The sequence below is a fragment of the Gekko japonicus genome, unplaced genomic scaffold, assembly GCF_001447785.1.
Source record: "Gekko japonicus isolate JY-2015 unplaced genomic scaffold, Gekko_japonicus_V1.1 scaffold2132, whole genome shotgun sequence".
In the NCBI taxonomy this organism is placed as follows: domain Eukaryota; kingdom Metazoa; phylum Chordata; class Lepidosauria; order Squamata; family Gekkonidae; genus Gekko; species Gekko japonicus.
Genome location: NW_015171568.1, coordinates 199,481 through 213,041, shown reverse-complemented (window position 1 = coordinate 213,041; position 13,561 = coordinate 199,481).

The window sequence follows — 13,561 nt, the reverse complement described above, 5'->3', positions numbered from 1 at the left end:
CAAGACTATTTTGGACCGGCTTCAGGCGCACTTCTCACCAAAGCCCTCCATTATCACTGCCCACCACACGTTCCACACTAGGAACCAGGCTGCGGGTGAGTTGATCACGGTGTAAGTTACAGCCCTCTGACGGGTCGTCAGACATTGTAATTTCAACCTCATGGACTCTCTCCTCAAAGGAATCCCAGGGGTCCATCCCTTCTTTGACAATGGTCTAATCACCGCTCCCACAGAAAAGGACTTCACCAGGAGACTGCACGCCATCCTGCAGCGATTCCAAGAAGCCTGACTCAAAGTGAAGTTGGAGAAGTGCCTCCTGGGGGTTCCGCGAGTCGAGTTCCTGGGGTTCTCTGTTGATGCCGAGGACATCCATCTGATCCCGGACAAGGCGTGCACCATCGTTGACACCCCCACACCAACCTCCAAGCCGGAACTCCAGGCCTTCTTGGGGCTCCTGAGCTTTTATCATTCTTTCCTGCCCCATAAAGCTGCACTCACAGAACCACTTTACCTCCTCCTCAACAAGAAAGCCACCATGGGTCTGGGGTCCGAAACAAGCCACTGCATTCAGGGCTGTCAAGGAGCTGCTCACTTCCAACACTGTCCTGGCCCACTTTGACGAGATGCTGCCCGTCATCCTCACTTGTGACGCTTTCCCCTATGGTGTTGATGCCATCCTTGGACACCAGCTGCCGGATGGCAGGGAGGTCCCTGTGGCTTACTACTCCTGCACCCTGTCTTAGGCCGAGCGCAACTACACGCAAATCGACAAAGAGATGCTGGCTATTGTCTCAGGGGTGAAAAAAGTCCACGACTACCTTTACAGGCAGCTGTTCACAATAGTGACTGACCACAACCCCCTGCTGGGTCTGCTGGGTCCGGATTGCCAGACCCCCGAGATGCTCTTGCCTCAGATACTGCGTTGGTCCATCTTCGAGGTGGGATACCAGTACTCCCTCCTCCACCATCCAGGGAAGGCGATGGGGCATGCCAATGCCCTCAGCTGCCTGCCACTTCGCTTCTGTGATCCTGACCCAGCTCCTGCGCACCAGATCCTGCTCTTGGAGGAGCTCCCCAACCATCCTCTGCAGGCCATGGACGTTTCCTGCCACACCGCAAAGGACCGGGTTTTCTCCCACATTTTGGACTGGGTGGGGAGGGGATGGCCCACCTGCCGGGTGGGCCTGGAATTTGCAGCATTCTCATCCCACCAGGATGAGTTCAGCCCACAAGGGGTGCCTGCTGTGGGGGAGCCGGGTGGTGGTTCCCGCTCCCTTGCACCAGCAACTGGTGTCAGCCCTGCATGAGACTCAGTCGTGGATTGTGCAGATGAAGGCACTCACCCAGAGTTACGTGTGGTGGCCCGGTATGGACAGTGAAATAGAAGCCTGGGTCAAGCACTGCCAGGCCTGCCAAGAAACCCGACCAGAACCACCCCAGGCACCTGTGCAGCAGTGGGAGTCCACCAGGAAAACTTGGTCCTGGGTACATTTGGACTTTTCTGGTGCCTTCAAGGGCAAATATTCTTCTTCTTGGTGGACTCATACACCAAGTGGCTGGAGGTAGTGCCTGTCAACTCCACCTCCACATGTGGCTCTTTCACACATATTGTGTGGCTCCCGGCAGGGCAGCTGGGGAAGTGAAGGGGAGGCATGGCTCCCCGATCGGTCTTCCCTTTTCCAGCCAGTGTTTCCATCCCTGGGTAGGCTTGAGGTGTGTGTGGGAGGAGTAAAGAAAGAAAACAACTTAAACTTTAAATGCATTCTCAAAGCCTCTCCCCCCTCCCCGCTGGCTGGGGTTTTTTTTGGAAAACACATTTAATGTTGAAGTTGCTTTCTTTCCACCTCTCCTGTCATTCCTCCCTCCCCCCATTTATTTGTTTTCTTTTCACCTCTCTCTCCCTCTCTTTCCCCCTTCCTTCCTCCCCCCATCTATTTGCTTTCTTTCAATTTTTCTCTCTTTCTCCCTTCTCTTCTTTCTCACGTTTCCTTCCTTCCTCCTTCCCCCTCCCTCCCTCATCTATTTGCTTTTTTGTTTCTCTCTCTCTCTCTTTTCTCTTTCCCCTTCCTCCCTTTCTTCATTTGTTTGCTTTATTTGTTTGGCTCTCTCTCTTGCTCTTTCTTTCAACCTCTTTCATTCTTTTTTCCACCTCGCTCTCTCTTTCTCTCTCTCTTAGATGAATAAATAACACTAGCAAACAAATAAATATCATTGGACAAATAAATATCATTAGCAGTATCTGTTTTTACCTCTTTTGTTTTTATTTTTGGCAGTCTCAAATTTGCATATTTCTAAATAAAAATATGTGTGAAATATTTGTTTGTGTCTTGCGGCTCTCAATGTCACTCTTACTTTAAGCAACTTTGGCCACCCCTGAACTATAGCAACTATTAACAACTGGATTTTCCTGTGTGGACAAGACATTTCAGGAGGTGAATGGTATAGTGCAATAATAATGCTACAACCAATGATGGGTGGGTGTTGTCTAAGGGTGCTTTCACACATGTTGGATAATGCACTTTCAATGCACTTGCACTTTCCTCAGGAAAATCCTGTTGCAAACTATTGCTAAAGTGCATTGAAAGTACATTATCCAGCCTGTCTGGAAATCAGCCTCAGTGTAGAAGCAACCCTAGTGAAGAGGACAGTTGTCAGGCTTCCCAGTCAAGACACTCAACAACGTTCCTTCAGAAGTTTCAGTTTATTGAGGACTAGTACTTAGGACACCATGAACTCTTGTGTCAGGAATGGTGGGAAAATGAGTTGAATCTACAGATATACCCCCTTCATACATGACCCCCTGATGCAATAAAGCCAATAGGCAAGCACCTGAAGATGCAGGCAACAAGCAACAGTTATATTCCCAGTGGGAAGCTAGGAGCTGGCAGAGTAAAGCCTTCAAGGACACCAGACAGATAACAGCATGCAGGCGAAAGGAAAGGGGGATGGGAGGAGGGAGACATAGAGAGCAACCCACACATACCACACCATGGCAGCCTTAGCTGACACAGCAAAGATAGGCTGCTCCTATGTGTGCCATGCAGGAACCTAAAATATATTTCCCAACAGTTTATTGTATACTCAGGAGCATGACACCACATACTGTATTCTTCAGTATGCTGCACAAATGTACTTAAGATTCCCTGCTTTTATATCTGCACTATAAAAGTTTTTAGGTGAATCTTCATTGCTTTGTACTGGGCGTGACTAAGACTGAAGGAAGGACATAATATAGTATGTTTTGAAACCCAAAGATATTTTAGTAGTTCTGCAATACTTTTGATATATCTAATAATTTTGTGGTGGGTTGTAAGTGATTCTTGGTAGCCCAGTGAGAGCACACAAGTGAATAAAGGCAGATTATGTCCATCTAATGAGAATCCTTAATTTATAAAACTGCAGATGTTTTTCTGTGTGAGGAGTTATATTTTTAACAGCAAGAGAGATTTTAATTACTTCTCAGTAGATGAAGATTTTATGATGTTTTCTGAGATTCTTTTTAAAATGCTCCCCAGTAGATGATATGCTAATGCTAAGCATCTGTACATGCGCCAGTGGGAAAACATCTTAATAATTCATTTACAGCTCACTAGCAAGAAATCTTCCTCCTCCTTTCTAAGTGAACACTTGAGAGATTTCCTGCATTACCTCAGTGAAGCTGTCCTTCATGATTACAAGTACATAGAGATGTTGGATGTCACCTTCAAACCCAGCACATTGGATTTCCATATGGAAGGTGCATAAATCCTTGATAGTTAGGCCTTTGGATCACACACAAGAGTGGCTGCTCTGGATCTTCTGTTTCATGACTGCCTACAACAGTATTAAGGGGAACTCCTTTCCTAAACCTTCCCTACACAAACACACACAGACACACACACACAAAGACAGAATGACGGAGGGACAAACGAACAGGAGGATCCAAACAGCAACTGTAAAGTGAATTAGTTAGACTGTACCTTATTTTGTTGACTACTGCATCCTGTGAAGTTACGGAGAGTGCACTTGAAAGTACTGAGACTTACTAGTGATTTCAGCTCTCTACTTTATTTCAGCTCAGAACAAGACGAGAGTACCCAGCTCGCAGGCTGGTTTATATGTGCACAGCCCCGCTCCCCCGAACACACCCACACACAAGTGATTGGCTATTTACAGTGGCCGAGTGTTCCATAGGCTCTCGGCCCGGAGCATAGCCTGCCAATAGGTGCCGGCTAGGATCCGCTTGTCCCATTGTTACTGAGAGCGAAGCTCGGTCGCTTCGCATGACCGCGTGGTGAAATGGCCGTGCATGCGGTCTGGGATGGATACGTTACAGCACTATAACGAACCATCTGTGCACAGAGAGCACATGAAGTTTCCCCACCTTCTTCTCTATTCCTGCTTCCCCTTCCAGCCCCCAGACAAATCATCCCCTGGTGTTGTGGGATTCGTGAACAGCCATGCAGTTTGATGGGCTGGAGGAAAGGCAAGGGGATGAAGTTGCCTCTCTCCTCACTGGATCTGTGCTTGTGGATTAGGCAGGAGGCATAATTTGGGGTCCTTGCTCTTGACTTTAGCAGCTCCCCACAGCCACCATGTGCAGTTATTCCTCCATGTGGGCCCCATAATCCTCGAAACGATCTTTACAGGGGTTGGTGTCCTGCACTCAGCAGGCTAGTTCAACCTGATCTCCTCAGAAGCAGCACCCTCAGCCTCAGGTCCAGATAGCAAGGCTTGAGAGCATCAACAGGAATTGGAACTGGAGACAGGAAGCATGAACTGGAGCTGGAACACAGGCTTGTGCCTAATGATCCAACATGGCAGCCTTCCCAAGCCTCAGCCTAAACAGGCTGGGAAGTAATCAGGCTCAGCTGCTAGGGTTGCCAACCTCCAGGTAGTAGCTGGATGTATTCCACTATTAGAACTTATCTCCAAGTGACAGAGATCAGGTCACCTAGAGAAAATGGCTGCTTTGGACTCTGTGGCATTATACCCCATTTAAAGTCCCTCCCGACCCCATACTCTGCCATCATCAGGCTACCCCCAAAAAAACCTCCAAGTATTTCCCAACATGGAGCTGGCAACCCTATCAGCTGTCCTGTTGGCAGGTATTGAGCTCCTGCAACTGCACTGTGCTTTGGCCAGGATCCCGTGAAGAATTATTGTTCTCAGGGCCTGACTCTGGGATGGGGTTGCATGCAGCCAGTTGAGTACTTCACCTCCTTCGGGCCACCTTGGCTGGGTCTTCTGCTGTTGCCGTTCCTGTAGAGTGAGAGTGTCCCCTGGAGAGCTATGGGTCCAGGTTCACATCCTGCATGGCAGAGGCCTGGTGGTTATTGCAGGGGCCCATGGCAAGACCCCCCGTGCTGCCTCTGGTGGGCAGCCCTCTGGGTCTGCTGGAACATTGGCAGCAGGCATCTCTACAGTGCTGGTTCCCTCCCTGGTCCCTCTGATCCTCCTTGGTCCCTTCTCCTGAGGAGTCAGAGTTACTGGGCTGGGCAAAGAGGTCATGACAGTTGGAAGGGCTGCAGGAACAGAGAAGAATGCAAGAGAACTCTGCATACTGTGCACTGGAGGGTTAGATATAGGCCAGTACAAGCATTAATTATGGTTTTTTGCTCATAGTTAGTTTATATGTCTTAAAATGCTATGTGGGGGAATGTGAAATATAGAACCCAGCATGATTAAATGGATATGTGTCACTTCCCAGTGGCAGTTGACACAAGTGGTTCACACGCCATTATGCTCACATGTAGACCTAAACATGCATTGGCAGGAGGGCCCCCTCACACATACTGGACCCCCAAATTGCTGATTCTGGGATGGGGTTGCAATGTGTGGGCATCAGTGAAGAGTCAGGATCTGGTCCTGTTAGGGCAGGGGTTTGCATGTCCTTGTGTGTGTCTGAGAAGGTACTTCCCCCCTTACTTCCCCTGTCTTTGATACTGCCACCACCAAATTGAACTCAGCCTGTCTCTCTCTCTCTCTTTTTCTTGTATTTTTCATATGTTCATGTGTATGTGTGTGTGCATGAGCGTGAGTGTGTGTGCACCTGGAAGTCATGGCGACCACTGGTGACTGACCCCTGCTGGGGGCCTGGAGGATATTCAGAGAGAGGTGGCTGAATAAAGCTTGCCCCTGCCTTCCAACTGTTGGGATTTCAAGGAGGTCTTCCATCCAAGTACTTGCCAGAGTCGACCCTGCTTAGCTTCTGAGATCTGATGAGATTGGGCTTGCCTGGGCTATCCAGGTCAGGGCAACCTGTCTCATTTATCAGTTGTTTGGACACCAGCAAAATTCATCTGTGCATGGGCAGAGTTTTGAGTCTGTCAACTCCCAGTCCCCTCTCTCTATGCATAGATATGCGCATGAGCAACTAAGCACATGGAAGGCACTTTGAACACAGTCTGCTTTCTTAAAAAGGAAACTTTTTCGGAAAACTTTCTTACTACAGTTCACCAATCTAGAGCACATTAAAGGTAAAGGTTTCCCTTGCTCGAAAGCCAGTCGAATCCAACTCTAGGGTTGCAGTGCTCATCTCCGTTTCAAAGCCGAAGAGCCAGCGCTGTCCAAAGACGTTTCCGTGGTCATGTGGCTGGCATGACTAAACACCAAGGCGCACAGAACGCTGTTACCTTCCCACTGAAGTGGTACCTATTTATCTACTTGCAATTTCTTGCTTTCGAACTGCTAGGTTGGCAGGAGCTGGAACTAGAGACTGGAGCTCACTTCGTCATGCAGCACCCGGGTCTCAAACTACTGAACTACTGACCTTCCACAGCCTGCAGTTCAGCGTCTTAACCACTTGAGCCACCGCAGCTCAGTACAGTACAGGGCTGTACTGGAACAAAAAAGTTCAGAAAGATACTTGGGTAAAGGGTTATGGACTGTGATCTGTACTACTGTGTATAACTCATACTGTCCATTGCTGTAAGTAGAATTCTACTAACATTATGCATAATTTAATTAATGTTAATACTTATGCTTTGCTTCAGTTCTGTTTCAGATTTCTGGCTGGTTCCAGATTTCTACAATCCAAATCATATTGCACTGTTTATTGGAAGCCCTATCCTGCTGATTTGACTTACACTACGTAATCCACCTTGAGTATCAGTGAGAAAGATAAATAACATAAAGGAAAAAAATTATAACACCCCCCAAAAATCAGATATACTAGAACACTAAATTAAGGAAAACATGTGATAATTCAAATTACACATTACATAATCTCTACGCAAATTCCCTTTTAATGTACTAGCCATTTGTCACTCATTGCCAGGTCTCCTACCTCTTTTCAGTTACCAGGTCTCCTACCTCTTTTCAGTGGGGAGAGAAGCTGGTAGTCTGAGACTTTTGCGCACAAAGGGCGCGCACTGCAGTGTCATCACCCAGAAGTCGCCAGAGATGCTCTAGCATTGGTATCTATGAGCATTGATACATAGCATTGGTATCATAGAGTTTTCAGGCCAAATGCTAGAGCGTCCCCTGGCAATGTGCCTATCACGATGATGTCACCTCCGGGTGACATCATCGTGCCAGGCACCTCGGCCCAATCCAGGCGCTTTGAGGGTGGGATGCCCCCTGCTGGCTGGATCCAGGCTGCTGGGTCAGGGGCCCCTAGAGCGGGCAACCCCCCGCCCCCCAGGGGATCTGGCAGCCCTAATCAAGACCCACATACCTATAAGACCACCTCTCTATATGTAGGTGTGCACTGGTGTAGGTCCTCACAGGAGGTTCCTTTATCGGTGCCCTCCATCGTCAAGACTGCACTTCCACAGAGAGATCTTATGCTTCTTCCATTGTGCTGCTGGTTTTATAGAGTTGATTGCCAGAGTACATCTAGAGGGCACCCTCACAGACAGTCATTTGTAGGGCCTGAAAAAAGTTCTTTTTAATAAGCTTTTCAAGGTGAACTGTATTTGATCTTGTTGGTAGATGGAAGAAAAATATTTTATCAACAGTTTAATGTACACTGTTAAATTCATGATGTATTTCGTATTTTAGTGTTTTATTGATGCACGTCAGAATTCTGAATGACAAAAGGACTTTTCTTACCTCTAGGAGCTATGGTTATGCATCCCACTGAGGACTCAGTTGAATGATTTATTTATCATTTCCATTCCCGATCTATGATGACACACAGACATTAAAATCTGAATTTCAGTGCCATTATAAACAACATCCTATGAAGTTCCGCCACTAGCTAAAAGAAACGATGTATTCAATTTGTAAGCTTTTACATTCACAAATACATACAAAGGCCCGCCTCAAATGTAAACTGACAGTGATAATAAAAATAAAATACAAATGTAAAAGTAACAAGCTTATGTAATCAGAATCTAATGCATATCTATTTAACATGACTTGTACATAAGGCTGCTCATGTAGCACTTAAATGCGCCTTTGACACAGTTCATGGCTTTGTGAACTGCAAAGGGGTGGGGAGAGAAAAAAGTTTCTAACTCATGAATATGTCAGAGCTACACATGCAAGAAATTACACAGGCCATTTTCAAAGCAGAGTTGATTGCAGACATTTTTTTTTAAAGCAGTCTTGTTGACATACTCAGCTTCAACCAACCACAAATATGGAGGGAGTCCAAACAACTGATACTGTGACAAGGCCTACCCCCCACACCCGGAATCACCAGCAGCAAGCCTGTGCCTGCCAGAATAAATGGATTAGATAAACTGAATTCCAACACTGACTATATTCCACTATGGCTATTCCACCATGACATGTTATTATCACTATGCAATACTATTACGGCTATCATCATTGTTACTAGCACTTTGTGATTGTTTATAACTGTTCAGGATTATTTATGATTGTTTTACATTTGTGCTGTTTTATGTGTTTTAACTTTTTATGTAAGCTGCCTTGAGCCCGCTACGGTGGGGAGGGTGGGATATAAATCGAATAAATCTCCCTTATATATAAAAGCCGAATGGTGGTGGCACTTCTCTAGAACATTCCACACACTCCGGAATTGGTTGGTGCCCTGGTGTGTCACTCAGAATCTGTCCCTATCCACTGGCTGCATTGCTTGAGTCTTGCCTCCAACATTCTAAACAGTTTTGCTGTTCTGAGGTAAAATGTGTCCAATCTCCAGGTGAGGGCTGGAGATCACTCAGAATTACAACTGCTTTCCAGATGGCAGAGATCAGTTCCCCTGGAGAAAATGGTGAGCTCTGTATCCTTATATGCTGCTGAGGTGACCCCCATGACAGCCAATGTGACGTAGAAGTCAGGGCTTCAGAGCACGGGAGAGGCTGCAGGTGTGTGGGGGGTGGAAAGCTGAAGAGTGAGGGGGAAATAAAAGTAGGTTGATGATTGGCTGGGAAGGAGATAGGGTTGTCAACTCCAGGTGGGAAATTCCTGGAGATGTGAGGGATGGAGCCTGGAGAGGGTGAGTTTTCAGGAGGCGTGGGACCTCGGACAGGTAAAAAGCCATAGACTCCACCCTCCAAACCAACCATTCCCTTCTGGGGAACTATCATTGCCAATCTCCAGGTGAGGGCTGGAGATCACTCAAAATTACCACTGTTCTTTAGGTAGCAGAGATCAGTTCCTCTGGAGAAAATGGTGGACCCAGTGTCGTTATACCCTGCTGAGGTCGCCACAGCAAATTGACACTGAGTGTCCAAGGCCAGGGCACCCGCCCAGAGCCTCTTTCTAGAGATTGTTGTATTTATTTCCACAACAGGCCTTTTTCCTAGTAAATAAATAATGTTTATTTGTAAAAAGACCCCCACCCGTTGCTTGCTACTGAGAGTGAAACAATAATACTGTGAAACAGAACAACCATTTTAGTAACCAATTACCAACATTCACTTATTTACACTTTACAGTTAGACTCATGGGGTTTTTGTAAACGGTTGCCTGAAGTGTTTATGTATCTAGTTTTATATGTTAAAGTAAAAGGAATCTGTTTACAGATGTCTGTCTTTATGAAATGATGCTGCCAATCAGCATCCAAATTTTACTTCACTTTTCGTAGTCTAAACATTATATTTTGGGTAGGGTTGCCAGCTCTGGGTTGGGAAATACCTGGAGATTTTTGGTGTGAGGCCTGGGGAGGACTGGGTTTGGGTGAAGGAGGGACCTCAGTGGGCTATAATGCCACAAAGTCCAGCCTCCAAAGCAGCCATTTTCTCCAGGGGAACTGAACTATGTTACCTGGAGATCAGGTATAATAGCATTAGCAGGTGATCTCCAGGTGCTACCTGAAGGATAGCAACCCTACTTTTGGGCTGCCTATTTATTATATTTATTTATTTATTTATTTATTTACATTTTTTTATAATCTGCCTTTCTCACTTAGAGTCAAGGCAGATTATACAGAGTGTGTCAATATAAATCAACAGGATGGGACATTTAATAAAATAATGCAATAGGATTAGGGCTATAGAACCAACCAGAAGTCTAAAAACAGAACTGAAGCAGAACATAAGTATTAACAAGACACATGAAATGATGCAGAATTACATAGTAGGATCCTACTTACAGCATGTTATGCACAGTAGTGTAGGCCACAATCCCCATTAATTTATCCAAGTAACTTTGTAAATCATTTTATACAGTGCAACCTTATTAGCTGTGCAGAATGGCTCTCTCGAATAATTCAGATTGGCATAGTCTGTGGAAGGCCCATGAAATTGGGAGCCTTCCTGACCTTCTCAGGTATATCACACCACAAGATGGGGGGGCCACAACAAAGAAGGCATGTGTATGGGCAGTTGTTGATTTTGCCCATTTGCAGGTTGGCACCTGCAGAAGACCCTGCTCAGATGAGCAAAACTGTTGTGATGGAGCCTAATGAAAGTTGTGGTCTCACAGATGTGAAGGACCAAGGCCATAATGGGCTGTGTGTGTGATAGGCAATACCTTAAATTGAGGCCAGTAACTGATGGGTAGCCAGTGGAGTAGGGTTGCCAGGTCCTACCTTATCACCAGTGGCAGGATTTGGGGGTGTTCTTGGAGAGGGTAGGGATGTTGTGTGACATGCCCAATGTGATGACATCACCTGGAAGTGAGCATCCCCCGCAATGTTGCCGATGTGATGATGTCACTTAAGAGTGTGGGGCACCCTACCCTACCTCCAATATTGGAGGGCAGCAGTGGCAGCTGGACCATGCGGTGAATCGATGAGAACATGGCGACGGATCAGTGGCAGATGGCAGGCGACTCAGGAGGCGATTGGAGGTGGCGTGGAGGCGCGGTGACGTAAGCACGGTCGGAGCCTCCAGGACAGAGACCAGTTGCGACCTCATCGTGCAGCCGCGCACCATAAAAGGACAATCCCAGGAAGCCGAGCCGAAGAGATTGAAAAAGACCTCCGCCGAAGGACACTACCGCCTGGTCCTAGCAAGACCCCGCCACAGAAAACCTACGCTTCGTAGGTGCCTGGTAAGGCATCCATCTCCCCTAATATGTATGTGGACCTAGTTAGGCGATTAAATGTATATGTGTAAACCGCTCCAAGCCTCCGGGAAGGAGCGGTATAGAAATGTAATGTAATAATAATAATAATAATAATAATAATAATAATAATAATAATAATAATAATAATAATAATAATAATAATAATAATAATAATAATAATAATAATGGCTGTTTAGGGGTGGGGTTTCCCCTACCAGCTAGGTGGCTGGTGATGGGCAGAAGCCCTGAAAATTGGGGGAACCCCTGCCCGGACCAGGAGACTGGCAACCCTACATGGAGTGACTACAGAAGTGGAGTAATATGCATGCTCTGTCTAGGTCCCAGTGATAGCTAGGGTTGCCAGAACCCCTGGTGGAGGTGGGGATCCCCCACCGCCAGGCAACGCTCCCTCTAAGCTGTGGGGTCTTGTGAGCAAAAATTCTACTTTGTGAGCTACTGGCATTAAAGTTGTGAGTGAGCGATTTGGCTGCTGCATAAATTAGTCTGCTCTGGAGCCATCCTTCCTGAGCTGAGACAAAAATGTGTGAGCCGGAAGCTAAAAAACGGTGAGCTAGCTCACACTAGCTCAGCTTAGAGGGAACAGTGCCGCCAGGCCCTACCCCCCACTACCAATCAGATGGCTGGAGGGGGACTTAGCACAAGATATTTTATTTATTTTATACCCCACCCTTCTCGCCAAAGCAGGCTCGGGGCAGCTTACATAAAAATTTAAAACAGATAGAACAAATATAAATACAAATATAAAACTCATCATAAAGTGCTAGTCGGCAATTTGTATAACCATGGTGAAGCATTGGTAGCAATCAATCATAATAAGGAGTGCAGTCAGCATTTGATGTTAGGACTGACTCTCAGTCTGGTTCATGTCGGCGAAGCACAGGCTGTTGGCGGTGGTATTAGGGCACAGGGTCTTAGCTTATTAGGTGCGACTCCTTAATCAAATGCCCGATGGAAGGAGAAGGCCAATGTACGGTACATTACAGTATTCTAGTCTCAATGTTACTGTGGCATGGATCCAGGAGGTCAGATAAGCCATATCAAGGTAAGGGGCCATCTTATGGGGCTGGGCTAGGGTGGGTTGGAAGAAAGCCTTTTTTTGCAGTGCATTAACTTGTTTCCCCAGCAATAATGTTGGATCCAGTTTAACTCCAGGGCTCTCAACTGAGCCAGCAAGCATCAGCTGAACTCTGTCAAAAGTGGAGAGCACAATATCCTTCAAGACCTCTGCCTTCCCAACTAGCAGTACCTCTGTCTTTTGGGGGTTTAGTTTCAATTTGTTCACTTTTAGCCAGTTAACCACAGAACCCCTACCATACCACTAGGAGATTTGGATAAGGATATATAGAGGTGAGTATTGTCAGGATATTGATGACCATCAACCTCAAAACGGTGAATGGTTTGTCCTAAGGGCTTTACATAGAGATTGAAAAGCATGGGGGATAGAATTGCACTCTGTGGAACTCTACAAGATGTACAACTGGCTTCTAGTAGCAACCCCTTGAGTCCAATCTGTGAGGAATGATTTGAACCAGTGCAATGCTCATCTCCTGATACCTACTTCTGCCTCCAAGCACCTCAACAAAATAGCACAATCTACTTTTATTTATTTATTTTATTTATTTAATTAGATTTTTATCCCGCCCTCCCGCCGGAGCGGCTCAGGGCGGCTTACAGCATTAACACCAATAAAATGATACATCTAAAACAGTCTATAACAATAACAATAAAATCACAATTTTACACACAGTACAATGTACGCATGGCGGCAAACCATAAAGTGCTATCATGATTAGTCTGTGCTATTAAATGCTTGGTGGAACAGCTCCATCTTTACCGCTCTGCGGAATTGGTGGAGATCCCGGAGAGCGCGAATATCATGTAGGAGCTGGTTCCACCATATTGGTGCAGCCAAGGAGAACGCCCTAGTTCTTGTAGTTGTTAACTTGGCATCCCTAAGGCCAGGGGGGACTAATCGATCCTGTGACTCAGATCTTAGTGCTCTTGGGAGAACGTACAGGGAAAGGCGGTTCCGCAGGTAGACAGGCCCCAGACCATAAAGGGCTTTAAAGGTCATAACCAGCACCTTGAAGAGTATCTGGAACACTATTGGCAGCCAGTGCAGCGCCCTCAGCACCGG